Below are 20,122 nucleotides of genomic sequence, written 5' to 3'. Positions count from 1 at the left end.
AATTTAAAAATGCTTAATATCTCACATATATGTGTACATTTGTGTGAGTGTGTATGTGCATACACATACATAAATGCATATAAGTGCATAAGTATATGTAAGACCTAAGTTCAACATTTTACAAGTTGTGATGTTATTACATATATTAAAATGAACTTTAATTAAATAAAATAATAGTATTATACTTAAGGAAGAATCATTTTTCAGAACAGTGATGTTCAGGAAGACTTGGAAGAAATATATCTAAATTCAGCAACATTTACTGCAATGAAAGTAGTAGAAAGCACGTCTTTGGAATACATTTAAGTTTCTGTTTGTTTTGGGCCTGGTAGATGTGGCAATGCCTCTGAAAACAAACGGCATTCTTTTGGGTTAACTTTGCAGCCCTGATGCTCAGAAAGAATGTTACCTGTATAGATCAGTGGCTAAAAGCAAAGAAGAACCAAGCAGAATACACAAAAGAGCGTGGAGAAAAAAAAAGGGAACTCAAAGTTTTAACAAAAGAAACCTTTTTTTCTGAAAACACATGGCATTTTTGCACCATTTCTTCATTTAGACTATCTGCCTACATGTTCTCTAATTGACTGATTTCAAGATTATTCAAAATATACAAAATGTCTCAAAAAGTAAATATTCAATCTCAAAAAATGAATGTTCAATGCTATCTATACATATCATTGGAAATGACCTATTCAACATGAATTTGAAACTGTAAGAGAACATTTTTAGGGGCTCTTGCCCCTAAAATGTCACAAGAAACACATTTGGATGCCCAGCATCTACTCTCAAATGTTGTAGAAGTCAGATCAATGGTTTTCAAACTGTTTTAATTGTTCATTACTAAGGACTGAAAGTTTGTGCCCCCCCAAAATTCATACGTTGAAATCTTAACTCCCACCGTGATTGTATTAGGAGGTAGGGCCTTTGGAAGGCAGTGAGGTCATGAAAGTGGGACCTTCAGGAATTGGGTTAGTGCCCTTATAAAAGACCCAAGAGTTAACTTCCTCTTTTCTTTTTTTTCTTTTTTTTTTTAAATTGTACTTTAGGTTCTGGGGTATATGTGCAGATCATGCAGGATTGTTGCATAGGTACACACTTCTTTAGCTCTGCTCTCTGACATCTGAGGAGTCAAAGAGAAGGGACTGTAAACCAGGAAGTTAGGCTTCCCCAGATGACAAATCGGCTGACAACCTGATCTCAGACTTCCAGCCCTGAAAACAGTGAGATTCTGTTGTCTTCTGTTTCTAAGCCACCCAGTCAGCACTTTATCATTGCAACCCCAAATGGGCTAAGGTGCTCATTTGGTCAGTAAGAAAACGAAGGCTTGAAGCAGTTTGCTTAAAATCCGACTTATTAAATATTTGCATCATTAACCAAACTCCAGGTCTTCCCAGCCCAGCATCATGTCGCAAAATTATGAGGCTAAACCTTTACCCAGAAACGGCCCCAGGAAAGAACTTCAAGCAAGTGTCCTCTTCTGAATCCTGGCCCCTTGCCTGTGCCTCTGGGGCACTGCTGATCACACTGTATGGTAATTCCCTTAAGACACTATATGCTCCTTGAAATACTTATGATTCATTTTTAAAGGGAAACAATCAATGCATTAAATAAAATGTATCTGGCTCATTTAAAAAAATACAGAATACATACTTATTGCATACAAAATACATTTCAGTATTTAAAATATTTGATAGGCTGGAAAGGTTAGATAAGTAAGGTTCTTTTTCCTTCAGAGAGTGTGTGTCTAAATGCCATCAATTTTAAAACCTGATGTATTCACCTCCAATACCTCAAAGGCCTAAACATTTTAGTCCTAAAGAATCCTGCCATTTCCCTAATTCCAGCAATGAATTATAGGGATGGGAACAAGAAACGTGGTGATGGCCACAGGGACCCACCCTTTGGCATCCAGTTGGCCTTTAGCTAAGTGATGAAGAGGACATGGGCAGCCAGGCCGCAGAGCACTGGCCTCATGACCCAGAACCAGAATCTGGGGTAGGTCATGTCCTATTACAGGTGACCCTTTAAGGAAATGCATTAAGCAGAATGTCAGGTTGAGTGGAAATTACATGTCCCTTCTCACATCTTTGTTCAGATCTCACAGGAAGGGGAAGCCACGGGGACGGTCGGCGGGGCAGGGTCCCCAAATCTACCGGAGAAACTAAGTGCAGCTTGAGGAAGCCTCTCAACCCCGTCTGCTTGGTGTCATTCCTCCACCTCTACTTCTAAGGGGATATCAAATTAGTACTTCTCATGAGTCTCTTGTCACTTAGTCAATAAGCATTACATTAGCAATTTTAGGACTGTCCCCAGGCAATCAAAGTATTACATGACAACTTCCATTATTCTTCATAATCTCCTGTTTAAAAAGCTTTATTTCATATAAATTTATATAATCAAAAATCTTTGTAAATAAAATATTGCTATCCTCGGTTGTGTTCATCACTTTGTCTCATCCATCCACCCAAGGAGAAGACCTGTTTCTTTTTTCTTTTTCAAAAGCTAACATTTTATCTTTGAAAATGCCTGTTCCATAGACAGTAAGTGCCTAGTTGAACTCTTAGCGAGTGTGAGTTGGGTTTAACAAAGAGTATACCTGGAAGTGAGGGGTGAGCCATCATCCTGGTAAAACCTCCTGCAGCATCTGCAGGAGTCAGGTGTACCTGGAACCACGAGGGGAGGGGAGAAGCTTCATAATGCAGGCAGGTGGGTGAAAATAACTCACCTCACAGGGTTCCAGAAATGGAGGAATACGCCTTGGTCATAGAGTGCACCAGGAACTATGGGAGGTACTCTATGCAAAGTATATGCAAATCACTTGGAAGAGTCTGTCACAGTGGAATCTTCACATGAATAGCAGCTGTACTAAGTTGAATGGTGTCACCCCAAAATTAATGAAGTCCACTGGAACCTCAGAACATGACCTTAGTTAAAAATCAGGTATTTGCAGATGTAATCAGTTAAGGACCTTCAGATGAAATAATCCTGGATTTAGAGCGAGTCCTAAATCCAATAATTAGGGTCTTTGTAAGAAGGAGAGAGGCCACATAGAGGCGCAGAGAAGAACCCCAGGGGAAGATGAAGGCACAGATTCGAGTGATATGACCCCAAACCAAGGAATGCTGAGGAATGCCTGGAGCCACCAGAAGCCAGAAGAGGCAAGAAATAATCCTCCTCTAGAGCTTTCAGAAAGAGCTCGACCCTGCTGACACCCTGATTTTTAACTTCCCATCTCTAGAACTGTGAGAGATTACATTTTTTTTTGTTTTAAGCTGCACAGTTTATGATAATGTGTTATGACAACCCTAGGAAACTTACTGTAGCCATTTTTACTGTTGTTATATATTTATCACTTGAACCTTTCCAAATGAAAATTATATTTCAATTTGCATTTGATAGTCAAATTGGATTTGTGTCACTTTCTTTCCAAATAAGAAAACTGGGTCATGTATTCACTTTTATTTAATTAAAAACTTGCCAAAAAAAAAAAAAGAGGCAGAATCCAAAATTTAAGAACCTATTGTTTGTGTTTTTTCAAAATTTATTTGTTGAAATTATAACCCCTAGTAGGTGATGGTACTTTTGAGAGGTGATCAGGTCATGAGGATGAAGCCCTCAAGAATGAGATTAGTGTCCTTATGAAAGACATGAAAGCTTCTGTTCTTTCTCTCTCTGCGATGGGGGGATACAAGGACACGGTCAGAAGGCCACCATCTGAAAGCCACATGGATATCAGCAGACACAGCATCTGCTAGTGCCTTCAATGTGGATGTCTAGCCCTTAAAATTGAGAAATAAATGTCTGTTGTTTAAGCCACTCAGCCTATGGTATTCTGTGACAACAGCCTGAGTTGACCAAGAGACCTACAAAATGTTTGTTAATCTTCACAAGTCAGGGAAATCACCTCTGCCCAGACAACATCCACTGGGGATAGGCGGCCCTATAATATCTGAAATTTTCCATGATTCACTCCCCCAGCAAGTTAAACAGCCCCACCTGCAAAGTCTTACTTGTTCTTTCAGTCTTTGCTTTAATATTTTATAAAAGCCAGAGAAGTCATGGGAAGCCAGGCGGACCACAGAGAAGTCACAAAAGGCATGACTTTGCACCTGCCCCTGATTCTCTGGGAACCTTAGTTTCCTCATCCATAAAACAGGTGACCTGCGACACTTAGCAGGGGTAGGGATTGTGTGAGATGATGCATGAAATATGTACACCATCCCAGCACACTGCAAGCATTAAGCTGGCACCAGCAACGGTCCAGCTACGGCTCCAAGCACCAGCCTCCAACACTTACTGAATGAGAGGGAGAATGAAGAGGCAGCCCAGAAAGTGGCCTCAGCCCCCAGCCCCCTTGTGTGCAGCCCAGCCAGTCTATCACTGAGAAGAACAGTGGCTGGAGTGGCCACATGTCAAGGACTTTGGAACAGAGAGTCAGGTCCAATCTGGGCTTCCACTGCCAGTGGGAAACCCTGGTGGGTTTCCCAGCCTTGCTGAGCCTTTGTTCCCTCCTCCACAAAAGAAGATCCAAATAATCCCTAGTAACCTGGTCATAATACTTAAAAGACGTGAACTGATACCAGGGCCTGGCTGTAGATAGGTGCTCATTCCGTCTTCCCTGACAAGATCCCTGCATGAAACTCAGCAGGTACATTGTCCCCTCCTAGGACACAAGCATTTTTAAAGAGGGCCAAGGTGTAGAGAGGTCCTTGCCTTGGGAAAATGTTTCACAAGGCATCGATGGGGAGATATTTTCAGTAGGAAGCCATGCAGGAGCGCTGGGAGTCTGTGTACTCAGGGTAGCTGTGGGCGGTATTTCCTTGGGCCAGGGGGATATGTATCTGGAAAAGGGCTGTGCCCAGTGAGTGACATCTCTGCCAGGGCCTTGGGCAGACTCTGACCCAAACCAAAAGGCAAAGTAGCCAGAGGATCATTGGCTTTGGCTCTGACAGATCTGGATTCAAATAACAGCCACTGCCCCACTGTTCTACCTTATGCAAATCACGTAGACTTCTCTGAGCCACCTCAGTTTCCATGTGAGGAGTATGGGGTAATAATACCTATTCCACCAGCTGTAGCTTCCCCTAAGCACAGCTCCTGGCACAAACCTGGCAGCAAATACTTGGGGCTTTCCTCCCTAGTCCACGCATAGTCCTCAGTGGCCTTTGTTTGTAGGTTCTTTATGTTCCTTTGAGATGCAGTTCATCCATTTTAAAAATAAAATAAAGTTTGATTGATTTAGCAAAAATGTAGACGACATTTGCTAAACTTGGATTTATGTCTCATTTACTATTTATTGGGATCAAGTCACTGCTGCCCTCACCACAGAACCCACAGAAAAAAGAGAAGCTCAGGTCTTTCTAAGGGAAGTTATGTGTTACACTTCCCCTTTTCACGAGAGGCCTAGTGAGAATGTGGTTTTGCTCCAGGGGCTGAGACTGGGGCAGGGGCCTGGAGGGTCCTTCCTAAAGGTTGACATCACTCAGTTATTGGTGGGAGGGGGACTGAAAAGTATTTCTTCTTGAAGCCCAAGTCAACCCTATCCAAATTCCCCCATAACAGCAAGCAGAGCCACTAAGACGGAGCCAAGAGCAGCCCAACCTCGGTCACGGGGAATCTTCAGTGCTTTCTGTCCCCAACCCTGCCTGTCCTGGGGAGGACAGCCCAGAGGCAGACATGATCCCACTGTCCCCAGGTGTAGACCCAACAGCATCAAGGAAGACAGTCTGCTTCCCTTTCTAGAATCTGTTTTTCTCCACAGTCCCACACCACGGCCTTCCTTTCTTGCTTCTTATGCTCCTGCTGTTAGAAAGATCTTAGTTCTGGTTACTGAGGGAAACATGAAATGGTGGCTTATAATCAAATCAGCCCAGAAGCCATCCTGCACCCAACTTATCACCCAGACGGACCTGAAAGCTAAATCTTCAAAGGCCAAACACAGCCATCTCCTTTTCCAAGCCCTGGGATTCAGCTGTCAGGCCTTGTGAAAACCATTCTCCTCAAGGGCAAAACTTTAATGCACTGTTTACACGTTGAAGCAAAAGAGGTGTACATAATTAATGGAGCACAGAAAATCAAGGGACAGAACACAAAGTAGGTTTTAGAAGTAAAAGGCTTGCAGGAGGAAGGCATGCCCTTCTGAGTTATCCTGCACAAGTCCAAAGACACCAGTGGAATCAAAAGGCAGATCATGAGAACCAGTCATAGGGGACCCTCTCCCAGCCTTTGGCACAGCGAGGAGAGAAAACAAGGTGTCTGGCCACTTGGTTTCCAGAGCAATGCTTCCACTGTCCTTCGAACGTGCCTCAAATTGTTCAAGCAAACTCAGAATGTCTCTGCCACGTTCCCTGGAACGATGGGATGTCCTTGCTGGGAAAGGCAGGGAGGAAGGCGTGGGCAGGCAGGCAGTATTTCCTCTACAGGCAGACACTGTGCAGTGTCCCACAGTCCCCAGGTTGGGGAGGGATTCCTCGCTTGTCATCAGTAAGGGGCGCTCAGCCTGGCATATGGTGTCTCCAATTTTTTAGTGACAAGTGGCATGTTAGCAGAGCTGCGGAGGAGCGGGGAGAGAGCCGGCTGGTTAATCTCTCCCTACTGCCTGCACCCTCCGGCAAAATCATATTGCTTTATGCAGATGAGTTCATAACAGTTTCTTCAATTTGGCTTTTATAGAAAAAAGCGCCAGCTCCTCGCACTGTGTCAACAGCCACCCGAGGGCCTAGCACTTTACAAGGCAAGTGTATTACTATTTAAAGACTAGCTTTTAGCTGAACATCAGGGCTGCCTTCGGAGTTTAATTACCGCCCGCCCCATGGGGCCCAATGAGCCATCCACTCCTCCCAAGGGGGTTCTGCTTGGTGATGATCTTTAACTAAGTAAGTAAATGCTAAACCAGCTCATCTTAAAGCGCCCACATCTGATTTCCTGCTCTGCTGCAAGACAGTGGGTGACTGGTAATGGGCCGTGAGCAATTTAGAATCATCCTGGGTGTAATTAATTTTCAACTGAAAGTAAACCAGTTAAAAAAAATATATATATATATATATATATTTTTATACACACACACACACACACACTATATATATATTATAAAATGTATATGAATGCATTAGAATTAGTATTTCCTTTTCTAAATTATCACAGAAAGATCTCAATAGCATGTACAATTTCCTGAAACAATTTCCAATTTTATTAAAGCAGTATTTTTTTCTTCCTCCTCTTACTTTCTTTCTCAATTTGCAAAACTGAATAAAGTGTTTTTGAAAGGCCAAGGTCACAGTCTTTCTACTCCTAAACAGTGATCATCAAATTAGTCCTTCTAAAGAGGCATGACTTTGGCATATATAATTGTCCTTTAGAAGACAGATTAACATGTCAATAGCAGTACACACTGATATTTTATCTGAGAGTTGCCCAAAGAATTAAAAATCTAGTGCATTTTCCAAAAGCCATGGAAGAATTAAAATAGGGTAAAACAAGGCTAGGCATGGTGGCTCATGCCTGTAATTCCACCACTTTGGGAGACCAAGATGGGCAACCACTTAAGCTCAGGAGTTTGAGGCCAGCCTCAGCAACATGGTGAAACCCCATCTCTACCAAAAATACAAAAAATTAACTGGGTGTGGTGGTGTGCACCTGAGGTCACAGCTACTCAGGAGGCTGAGCAGGAAGAATCACACGAGCTTGGGAGCCAAGACTGCACCACAGCACTTCAGCCTGGGCAACACAGTGAGACCCTGTTTAAACAAAAAAGGAGGTAACACATTAAAAATGCTATTTATCTTCTTGTTTTGAGAAAACACCACCAACAAAAAAATAAAGATACATATATTCAATTTGTGACATAAACAAGCTTGGCAGAATGTTCCTAAGGTGTTGACTGAACACCAAACGGACCAAGTTATTACATTTTCATTCTGGAAAACTCCTGCTGATTCTTCAGCCATTTATTCTGAGATTTAAAAAAAAATGTACCCAGGGCTGTGAGGGTCCTACTACTTGTCCTAAGGAAGAGAACACCTGAGAAGGGTAAGAGGTGGTCATTATACTACCTTCTCTCAACGTTCATATAACCAAAGTAAATAAAACAAATTTCCCTGACATGTACATTTGTGACCCTGAGTTGAATCAGTTATGTCTGTGTTTTTTTGTTTGATTCTTTTTAATTAATTACTTTTTCTGTTGAGGCAAAGTCTCACTCAGTTGCCCAGGCTGGAGTGCCGTGGTGGGATCTAGTTTCACTGCAACCTCTGCCTCCCTGGTTCAAGCAATTCTCCTGCCTCAGCCTCCCGAGTAGCTGGGACTACAGGCCTGCACCACCATGCCTGGCTAATTTTTGTATTTTTAGTAGAGATGGGGTTTCACCATGTTGGCCAGGCTGGTCTTGAACTCCTGACCTCATGATCCACCTGCTTCGGCCTCTCAAAGTGCTGGGATTACAGGTGTGAGCCACCGCACCCAGCCAGTCTGTGTTTTAATGGGATGTCAACCACACTGAAATACTGAGGCAGCATGAAATGGGGTAGAAGAAGACCTAGGTTCCAGGCCTGTCTCATAAGGTATTTCATTTTGGGACACGTCAAACTTCAGCTCACTCGCCTTCATAATTAACAAAGAAATTTAATCTTTATTGACTATATTGACTTTTGGAAACCCCAGCTAAGCTAATAAGGAGAAGGGCTGTGTGAAATGGCAGTGATTTATAAACCTCTTGAAGGTAACTCATGCAAGATGAGATAAATAATACTGATAACTACCAATCTCTAAGCTGACAAAATGTGCTGGCTAAGTCAACATTTTGCTGTATCCTTTATACACTGACATAAATGCTGAAATGAATGAAATAATGAGAAGTTAAGCAAAGAGACTAGTTTTATTGAGGATCTAGGAAGTATCAAGCTCTATGCTTGGCCTTTTAAGTTCTTGATCTTATTTACAAATGAAAAGAATCCTAGTAAAATATTAGTCCTATATATAGGCAATATCTGCTATCATCCAGTTAGTCAATGGTCATCTGGATCCCACATCCAAACCAACACTGAGCCCCAGGCTTGACACTCAACTCAACCAAAGTCCTTTCTCTGGGCTGTCCCGCCTGCCTCCCAGGGCTTTCTACTGTTCAGCCACCTACTAAAAAGTATTTTACTAGCCAGTCACAGTGGCTCATGCCTATAATCCTAGTACTTTGGGAGGCTGAGGCAGGCAGATCACCTGAGATCAGAAGTTCAGACCAGCCTGGCCAACATGGTGAAACCCCATCTCTACTAAAAATAAAAAATTCAGCCGGTCACGGTGGTGCATGCCTGCAATCCCAGCTACCTGGGAGGCTGAGGCAGGAGAATCGCTGGAACTTGGGAGATGGAGACTGTAATGAACAGTGATGGTGCCACTGCACTCCAACCTAGGTGACAGAGTAAGACTCCATCTCAAAAAAATTGCTTTTTCTTCAAAATTGTCACCAAGTGTCTCAATCCTTGCAATTGTCCCTTAGGATAGACCCTCCTTCCCATTCAACAAGGTATTCCAAACAAACACATTATACTCTTTGTGGATATTTCTCTAGAGTAGTAGTAGCTATTAAAAGAAATACTTTAGTCAAATTTAACAAAGTTTAATTGAGCAAAAAATGATTTGAGAATTGGGCAGCCTCCAGAACCATAGCATGTTCAGAGTAACTGCAAGACTGTCACATGGTTGGGATAACATTTATGGACAGAAAAATGAAAGTGAGGTAGAGAAAAGGGAAAAGAGACACAGAAGCAGCTGGGCTGCTTACAGGCTTATTTGAGCTGAGTTTGAATAGTTGGATGAAATGATTGGCTGAAACTGGGATGCTGTGATTGAGACTCAGCTACTTGTTACAAGAGTAGATTACAGTCCCTTTACACATCCAGTTAGATGGCAGCTCACTATGTGCAGAGAAGTCTTTAGACCAAACTTAAAAAATGTAGTGTTAATGAAAAAAACCAAACTCTGTGAAATATTTAAAGAGGTTTATTCTGAGCCAAATACGAGTGATGGTGGCCTGAGGCATAGTCTCAAATAGTCCCGATTACGTACTGCTGCAGGTGGCTGGGTTGCAGCTTGGTTTTACACATTGTAGGGAGACATAAGACATTAATTACCACAAGCAACGTATACGTTGGTTCAGTCCAGAAAGGCAGGAGAAATTGAAGTGGGTGGGGGTGTTGCTTATAGGTTATAGGAGGATTCAAAGATTTTCTGATTGCTATTGGTTGAAAGAGTTAAATTATTATCTAAAGACCTGGAATCAATAGAAAGAAAATGTCTGAATTAAGATAAGGAGTTGGGAGGTTCTTATCATGTAGATGAAGTCTCATAGCTGGCTGCCCTTAGATACAATAGATAGTAAATGTTTCCTATTCAGAGTTTTAAAAGGTGCTAGACTCTCTGTTAATCTCTTTAGGATTGAGAGGGCCTGGAATATTGAAAGATCTAGTTGCGTTAATAGATATTCCTGACAGATGCAAATTTTCCTCCACAAAAGGCAGCTTTGCAGAATCATTTCAAAGTATGGCAAAGAAAGATATTTTGGGGTAAACATTTTTATTTCCTTTTTTAACTGTCATATGATACTAGACTAAAGTTAGGTTGGAATTTGGTATTTTATTGCTACAAGGAATCTTTCTGTCCATCTTAGGATCTCTATTTTAATGTTAATGCTGCTCAGTTGTGTCTAAACTCCAAAAGGGAGAGTGTATGAGGAGACATGTCTGATGCTCTTCTTCCTGCTATGGCCAGAACTAGTTTTTGCAGTTTCTTTGGTTCCCTTTGACCAAGAGGGTGGGTCCATTCAGTCAGTTGGGGGACTCAGGCTTTTATATTTGGCTTATAATAAGGAGGCGGCTGATATAAAGAGATAAACTCAGAAAAATTGTAAAAAGAAAAGTTCTTTTTTCTTCCTAGAGCCATCCAATGAATGAGACAGATTCTTCAGATTCACAGGGTTAAGAAGAGCTGCCTTTAGCACATTGCATTTCTCAATTCTGATTCAACTGGAAGCTCACATAGCCTAGAAATAGAGGTTTACTGAGGAAGATCTGTGTATTTCTTATCATTCCAGTGTGGAAAACATCCAGAACCTGTCACACTCACTACACGGAAATCTTCTATGCCTTAGAAATATTTCTGTCTTCTTTAGCAACCACGTATTCTATCTCAGCTATTCCACCTCTGTGCTGCTGCCAAAAGTTTCCAGCTTCATCTACTTTCCATCTGAACCAGATCTCAAACTACATTTAAATCTAATACAGCTGACCAAATCTACAGGAAAATTCTTATCTAGATAAACTGACAAATACACATATTTATGTATTTCCACCTACCTTCATGAACCAATTTCACCACAACTTATGCCACATAAATAGTTTTGAGACTACTATTACGTGTTTTACTCTTAAAAAGCTTTCTTTTCACCCAATATAATAATGGGCATTATTTTCTATGCTTAAGGACTGAAGTATTACAGCAAGTTAGTAAGAAAGTAAAACATTATACAGCTCATCTGGAAACCGCTTTCTAATTTTTTTAGACTAAGATTAGGATGCAAATCCAACCCGGAAATTGAACTGTCACTAAGCATCTTTGTTCATCTGATCAGTGCTCAAAACCATCTGCACTGAATTGTAAGATATTAATAACAAATCGTTTAACAATCAGCTAGGATTAAAGGACAAAGCCTCTTAGAGAGAGTTTTATTGGTGGATTTTAAAAATAAAAGAAAAACAGCACATGTCACATTTTTTTCTAGATTGTAGAACTCCTTAAAGTGTTTTTGTTTATATATTTGAGTGCTGCTTTTATGAAAGTGCTGCTTGACTTACGTTTTACATCTTGGTAAGGTCATAGGCAGTATCTGAGAATCAAGTTCGTTCTTCTGAGAATTTCCAGCAACTTTTAGAGACCAGCTCAATAACAGTATATCATTCAAATCAGCATTTTATATAGAAGGGCCTATGGTGATAATGTGGAAATCCACCAGGATTCCCCTGAACCAAGGCTTCAGGAGGTATCAATTATTCTGTGTAAAAGACTCATTCTGAGGACCTGCAAGAAGGCGCCTGCATTACAATTATAATGTAAGAAAATTCAGATATGTCTTAACTTTTGGCAAACAAATAAGATTTTTAGATATATATCAGTAACCAGATACAAATTTAACACTTTTTAACCAATCCTTCCTCTTCTAGCCAAGAACTGTGATATCTAAATGCTTCTCACTCTTCATTCTCAGGATAACACATCAGTTTGCACCCAAAAGTATATCGCAAACACCTGCCAGCAATTCGTGCTTCAATTCTCAAATCCATTTCAACCTATAATTTTTCTACTGAAAATTTTTTAACATTCTGAGACAGAGTCATGGTACCACTAAAACAAGACAGCTCGAAATGAAAGGTTCCCGAAAGATCACCTAGTTCCATTATTTTTATTTATCATATGACAAAACTGAGGCCCAACAGGTTGCCTGACTTATCCCCTTCAGAGCAAAGGCAAGCAGAGGAAGAAATAAAACAATCCTAGATCTTCAATCTGGGTGCTTGTCATTGTTGTCATTTGTGGAGGTATTGTTTGTTTGTTAAAGACAGGGTTGTGCTGTGATATCCACACTGGACTGCAATGGCTATTTACAGATGTCATGCTCACTACAACCTCAAACTCCAGGGCTTAAACAATCCTCCTGCCTCAGTGTCCCTAGTAGCTAGTAGCTGGGACTACAGACATGCATCACCATGCTTGGCTGTTCATTTTGATTGTTAGTTTAAAAAAAATGCTACAAATTATTGGATTAAACTAATTAAAAATATTTTAGAATGTAATTGCAAACAATAAAACTAAACATTCTAGTAAGTCTTACTTAGGTACAAGATCCAGAGGAAAGGGTAGCTATCATTGATACAAAATGATAAGACAGTTAAAATCTTGGAAATACCTGTCTCTGACTAGGCATTGTTTCCCTGGCCAGTTCCATGGCGGATGTTCTTTTGTGGACCTAGCCTTTCAGGGATCCCTCAAATCTTTCACCTTGTGGACAATTCTGGGGAAATGAGCCGATTTCTACAGTCATCTAGTCAACAGTAACAAGAATTCCACTGTGTGCCGAATATAGTATTGAGTAAAGAATATGAGTAACAATTCTCAGAAAATTCTGTATTACAGAGATGGTTAGCCACTTACAGAGAGGCAGAGATAGTCTCCTCCTATGCTGTACTGCACTAAATTGTTTTTAAAAATTATAGAAGTTATTCCTATTTTTAGATGTTCTTAGAAGATAGCAGAACAGACTATCTACAAAATATAAAATGGATTTTGGTAACATTCTGGAGAATACTAAGTGCAATCTCTGATTCCATAGTATTTCATTTTTGTTTTCGTTTTCGGTATTTTTGTAACCATTAACATGTTGTACTGGAATTTAACACTTCACACATTGTATTAAAATTGCATATTTTCTTGATTTCCCCCATTATATTGTGAGTTTTTTAGAGACAATGTTTTATTAATTTTCCAGTACCTTACACCAAGCCCAGTACCTAGTGCATAGAAAGCGTTCAGTAAATGGTGGATGAATGAACAACTGAAAGAATGAGTGAGTGAATGAAATCATGAATACCTTATATTTCAAAAATTTTTATAGTTTATACACTATTAACTTGAATATTTTAAATTCAATATTCAGGCAGTCCTGTCCTCACTTTCCAGAAAGCCTTGATGAGGGTAAGTAACTACCTCAGGTTCTTACAGGCCATTACATAAGAAAGCCAACTCTAGAATCCAGATGGCATTCTATTATTCCATCACTCCATGGGAGTTTGGGGAACACCGGGAAAAAAAAAAAAGCAAATGTGATCTTGAGTGTTTAAAACACAGCGCTTTAATCAGGCAGACAGTTTACAGATGCCTATAAAAATGTTTTGTTGGTAACATCCAAAGAAAAATAGTCATTCCTCACCACCAGAACCCAATGATATGTCATTTCCACAGTTCTGAGTTATCAGCTTCTGAAACCTTCTAAAAATCAAGATTGAGTGGTACGTTTTAATGATGCCAAAGTAAGAATCAGGATGAAATTTTAAACCCACATTACACTGTATTTAATTATAGAAAATGACATATTAATTTAACTCCCTCATATAAAATATTTATTCTAAATGTGAATGGAGAGCACTTTGTCAAATTTCACACCAACTTTGTATTGTTGTTGTTGTTTTTTAAGGCACAGCATCTGACTTTGTCACCCAGGCTGGAGTTCATTGGTGCAGTCAGAGCTCACTATAACCTCAAATTTCTGCTCCCAAGTGATCATCTTGCCTAGGCCTTCTGAGTAGCTGGCACTACAGATGCATACCACCATGCTTGGCTAATAATTTTTTAAAATTTTTTACAGCAATGGGGTCTTGCTATGTTGTCTTGACTGGCCTTGAAGTCTTGTCCCCTAATAATCCCCCTACCTCAGCCTCCCAAAGTGCTGGGATTACAGGTGTGTGAACCACCACACCCAGTTCAACTGAGGTAGGGGGATTACTTGAAGACAAGTTAGGTGAGAGGCGTATCTGTTAGAAGATGCTGTTAAATGTTCCAGAAAAATTCTGTCAGTAAGAAAAATAGAATGTATAGAAGAAAAAGTGATGTATAATATTTGCTTAAATTTTCTCTGAACTTTTTCCACCTGCAAGCCAAATCATTATATAGAATAATCACCTTTGAGGAAAGATACATGTCTAATAATATTTATCATATAATATTCAGAAGATGAGATTCCATGTACTCAGTTTACCCTTGAACAAAGCCAGGGTGCCTACTCCTCACATAGTTAAAAACATATGCATAACGTTTGACTCCCTCAAAACTTAACTACTAATAGTTTGCAATTGACTAGAAGCCTTACTGATAACAAAACAGTCAATTAACACACATTTTGTACGTTATGTGTATTACATACAGTGTTCTTACAATTAAGTTAGTTAGAGAAAAAATGTTATTAAGAAAATTGTAGGGAAGAAATATATACTACTGTGTGTCTTAGTCCATTTTATGTTTCTATGACAGCATACGGGACTCTGGGTAATAATTCATAAAGAAAAAAGATTCATTTGGCTTGCAATTCTGAGAGCTGGAAGGTTCAGGATTGGGCACCTGATGAAGGCGTCAGACAGCTTCCACTCATGGAGGAAGGCAAAGGGGAACCACCTGTGTGAAGATCACATGGAGACAGAGGGAGTCAAAGAGAGAGAGAGAGAGGGGAGGTGCCACTTTTTAAATATCAGCTCTGGAGGGAGCTAACAGAGTGAGAACTCACTCACCTCTGAGGGATGGCATTAACCTATTTATGAGGGATCCACCCTCATGACCCAAATACCTCCTACTAGGCCACACCTCCAACATCAGGGGTCAAATCTGAATGTGAGGTGTGGAGGGAACAAATACCTCACCATAGCACTATTCATTAAATGGACTTGGGTCATCACAAAGGTCTTCATCCTCATCGTCTTTCCATTGAGTAGGCTGAGGAAGACGAAGAGAAAGATGAGGGTTTGGCCTTGCTGTCTCTGGTGGCAGAGGTGGAAGAAGTGGAGAAAGTGGAAGGGGAGGCAAGAAAGGCAGGCACACTCACTGTAAGTTTACTGAAAATAAAATCCACATGTAGGCGGACCTGCACAGTTCAAGCCCATGTCGTTGAAAGGTCAACTGTATATCAGTTTGTACTGCTATGGTTTGAGTGTGGTTTGTCCCAGCAAAACTCATACTGAAATTTAATCCCCAATGTGGCAGTGTTGGAGACGAGGCCAAGTGGAAGCTCTTCTGGTATGGGGTAAAATCCCTCATGAATAGATTAATGCACCCAGTCGGATGCACATTCTCTTTCTCTTGGGAATTAATTCCGGAGAGTGTGTGTTGTTAAATTGAGTTTGCCTTATTTGGCTTCTCTCTCTTGCTTCCTTTTTTTACCAGGTGATCTCTCTGTAGGTGCCCACTTCTCTTCTGCCTCCCATTGTAACTGGAAGGAAACTGAGGCCCTCACTAGATGCAGATGCCCAATCTTAAAACTTTCCAGCCCCCCAGGATTGTGAGCCAAGCAAACATCTCTTCTTAATTTGTCAGCCTCAAGCATTATGTTATAGCAACACAATATGAACTAAGAAACACACAGACACATATATACACACAACTGACATCTCACTTAGACCATGCCAAGAAGGATCCAACAATATAGATCAATAGGGTTTTGCTAAAATGTTAGCAATTCCTGTTTACTGATCCTAAAATATCTTAATGTGTAGCTTCATTGAATAGATTTAGTCGTGGGCATGTAAAAGGTTTTCAAAAGTCCTTGTGTATTTGCACAGATAATATAAGTATACCTGCATGACTAGCATCCAAGGACCGTTGGTAAATTAGTCCCCATCTCTCTCATTAGTCTCAGATATTTTCCATCACTTATTTCTGTCACTGAGAAAAATATGTCATCATTTGGTTATCTTTATCAGCTGTCATTGAATGATCTAATTTTACTTATGAGCACAGACTCCTCTCCAGTAGATCAATCTATAGAATGAGAGAGTGGATTGCGCTTTAAACAAACAGAGCAGTCTGCAAACTGATAATCGGATGGTCTGGAGTCCCACCAGTCGTATCTCATTTGAGGCAAGACATAAACATTGATAGTTCTCTTCATAGCTTATGCATCAGTCAAAATATTAGGACCTTTCTTTTTTACATTTATTTTCAAAGAGATGGCTCTTTTTCTCTCTGTATATTGTAAGCCCTTCAATGCTGTTTTTACCAAGTTTTTGTCCCTTTTCACAAACCATCCTCATTATTTTTATCACTGTTGGAATTGATTTTAAAACCTTGATTCTTCTTGACAGGGCATGGAGGAATGTCCTTCACTAGGGATGCCAGGATAAAGTGAATTTATGAGCCCACATGTAGATCTGATAAGAATGCAGAAATCATTTTTATTATGTGCATAAAACAGTGGCCGATTAAAGGACAGTCACATTTTCTTCTGACAGAATATCTGTGGCACTCCAGAAACCAGGCTTTATTTTTTAAGGTTAACCTTATAATGAAACAAAGTTTGAATTAGAAACTCTTAAAATGTACGGGTAGGAGATGCAATGAAGCAATGCAATAAAATAATAAAATAAAAATAAAACCAAATTATGAATGAGCATATTTGGAAGAATAAACTTTCCCAGTTAGATAGTGCACGTGAAGATAAATGATTTTAAGCAGAATAGGAAGTTAAGAGAAACATCGTCTCCTATTTGAGCACCTCTCAGGATCCACATGGGTATAGAAATCAAGTTCATTAGAAGTTCATGTTGTAGTTCTGGGATCTCATTTACACAAAAGACACAAATTTGCAAACATAAATTTCGATGATTCAGGACCTACAAGTCATCTACAAGTCAGCTTATTGCAATATCTATTGAAATGAAGCAGTTCTAAGATACTTAAGCACTTTTTTCACTCTCTGTAACAGTTATTTTGGTGCTTTTAAAATTTTCTGTCTTTTGAACTCAACACTTGTGCCCAAAGTCTCACCCACAATTGCTCTTAGAACACTAAGATGTGAAGATGTAGGAGCAGAGAGGCAGCATTTGCAGGAGGGGCCATGCATGTTGTTTCAATACAAGGAAGGCTCTTCTGTTGCTCCAGGAAATTAGTTGCCCTGGTGTAAGAGTTACCTAGAGAAGCTCAGACAGAGGCTGGAAGATAAGCAGTCAGGTAGGCAGGTGGCTCCAGGAGGACCCCCTGTGTGGGGTGGAAAGTTGGAGGGAATGATCTCGAAATTCCTGGCCAGCTCCAGATTTTACAACACCACATTCCCCCCGTTCCCAGGGAATATGCTTAAGAACCCTGATACCGACGTCCACCCCACCCGTAATGAACCAGGTGTGAACCTGGGTGTTTTCAGTCTACCCATTGTTAATACAGATACTCCTCAACTTACAATGGGAAACTCATTCTAAGTTGAAAATATCTTAAGTCAAAAAGGCATTTAATACACCTAAAATACCGAACATTGCAGCTTAGCCTAGCCTGCTTTAAATGTGCTCAGAACACTCACATTAGCTTATATTCAAAAAAACCTGGCAACACAGTGCATTGTAGAGGATGGGCTGTTTGCCCCCATGACGATGTAGCTGACCAGGAACTGCAGCTCACTGCCTCTGCCCAGAATCAAGAGAGTATGGAACCACATATTGCTAGCCCAGGGAAAGATCTAAGCTCAAAATCTGAAGTACGGTTTCTACTGAATGCATATCACTTTCACACCATAGTAATGTCAAATATTGTAAGTCAAACCATGATTGCTCAGGGACTGTATATTTAAGTAAAAATCCCAGAAAACAGACCTTGAGGATGTCTACTTTGTTTCTGGGGATTACACTAAGTGTCATATGTTAACAAACATTGATAAATGCTGCTTTGGGGAAAGAAGGAAAACTCTGAAATTTGACTAATACTGCCAACATTAAATTAAATAGTATAGTGTATTTGGTAAGGGCGTAGTGCTTGGATTGATAAAGAATCAGGCTTCATTTCCACACATACCTAACTGGTGTGCTAACAGTGATGATGGTTAAGAGTCTAAAATGGAAACCCAGTAGTTCAGATTCAATGTGTCTCTACCCGGCGCCCCCTGGTGTTCACATGCCTTACAGACAACAGTTCTTTTCAGGGTACACGAATCCTTTGAAATATAACCTACAAAATATAGATTCATGTGTGTATGCTGACTACATGTTGTTCCATTATTTTCTCATTGGCAGAAAGTTCTTAGCAATAATTTAAACTCATTTGATTTGTCTATTTCCCCTAACTTTGTTTTCACGGTGACAGGCCACTGCTTTCTGACCTGCTATTTGAGATAATTTATATGGTCACCCTTTAGCTTCTGCTTCATTTAATGATATCTCGTTTCCTCTATTTTCCCCTGGCTTTTCTTCAAATAGTTTATATTTTAATAAAACATGGCGGTTGCGAACATTTTTGAAAACGAGATGGTTTTCTTATCTTTCTCTTTCCTTTTTTGTTTCAATCTTAGGTCTGATCCCAGATCTCCCAATGACATGCTTTCATGAAACAAGAATGACAAGACCGAGTGAACTAAGCCGTCTTCAGTTTTGGAGATGCAGAGGCAACACTGGCAGTTTCTGACATCACTTAAGAGAAAACAAAGCTAGAGGCAAAATACTAAGACAGCCTGGATTTGGGGGACTTCTGTGCACATTCAAAATTTTAAAATAACATCTGGGCATACTTCTCTTTTAAACTCTTCAATTCACATATTTTTCATTATTAAAAAGTGACTTCAGTGACATTTGAAACCATTAAACAAGCCGAGCCATCTGTCCATTTCACTGACTTTGACCACATCGTGGCCTCTCCTTATAAGGGATGTGTTCCACTCTCATGCTGTAATTTTCTACTTTTCTGTGTCTGCTCAACTAACACACTGCTCCTGATATGGTTAGGCTTTGTGTCCTCACCCAAATCACATTGTGATTGTGATCCCTAGGTGTTGGGGAATAGAGCTGGTGGGAGGTGAATGGATCACGGGGTTGGTTCCCTCGTGTTCTCATGATAGTGAGTGAATTCTCACAATACTGATGGTTTTATAAATGGTAGTTCTTCCCGTACTCTCACATGCTTTCTGACCTGCTCTCTCAGGCCATGTAAGATGAGCCTGCTTCCCCTTCTGCCATGATTGTAAGTTCCCTGAGGCCTTCCCAGCCATGTGGAACTGTGAGCTAATGAAACCTCTTTTCTTTATGAATTACCTAGTCTCAGGCAGTTCTTTATGGCAGTGTGCAAAAATGGACTAATACACCTCGCTAGACACAGCACTCACTCAGAGAAAGCTCAGCATCATGTTTACTGTGTAATTCCTCTTCACTAGTCATTTGCTATTTATTTCTCTCACATCATCATCCCTTCCTGAACTGATTTTTCTACTACCTCTGAAAATAACAGCTCATTAGAAAGTGATCAGAGATTGAGTGAGCAATTGAATATAATTACACAAAATTATAGAGATCTTAAACCAGACACTCTGCTACGTGTATGAGCCTGGAAAAGCCAAAGCCTT

General features: G+C 40.3%; 1 protein-coding gene and 1 long non-coding RNA gene across 2 annotated transcripts in view; both read right to left on the bottom strand.

Annotated features, from left to right (window-relative positions):
• The window catches only part of DSCAM (DS cell adhesion molecule), a 644,712-nt gene that overhangs the window by 476,735 nt on the left and 147,855 nt on the right, over positions 1-20,122 (bottom strand). The gene's annotated exons all lie outside the window — the stretch shown is intronic.
• Positions 2,466-12,722, bottom strand: LOC116550798. The gene is made up of 3 exons (XR_004268582.1): positions 10,109-12,722; positions 5,773-5,775; positions 2,466-2,477 (listed from the first exon to the last, which is right to left on the bottom strand). It is a non-coding gene; the product is annotated as an uncharacterized LOC116550798 (long non-coding RNA).

This window comes from Sapajus apella, unplaced genomic scaffold (genome assembly GCF_009761245.1).
Source record: "Sapajus apella isolate SASKATOON/1434 unplaced genomic scaffold, GSC_monkey_1.0 scaffold8, whole genome shotgun sequence".
Taxonomy (NCBI): Eukaryota; Metazoa; Chordata; class Mammalia; order Primates; family Cebidae; genus Sapajus; species Sapajus apella.
This window is presented reverse-complemented; position numbering and strand designations above follow the sequence as displayed.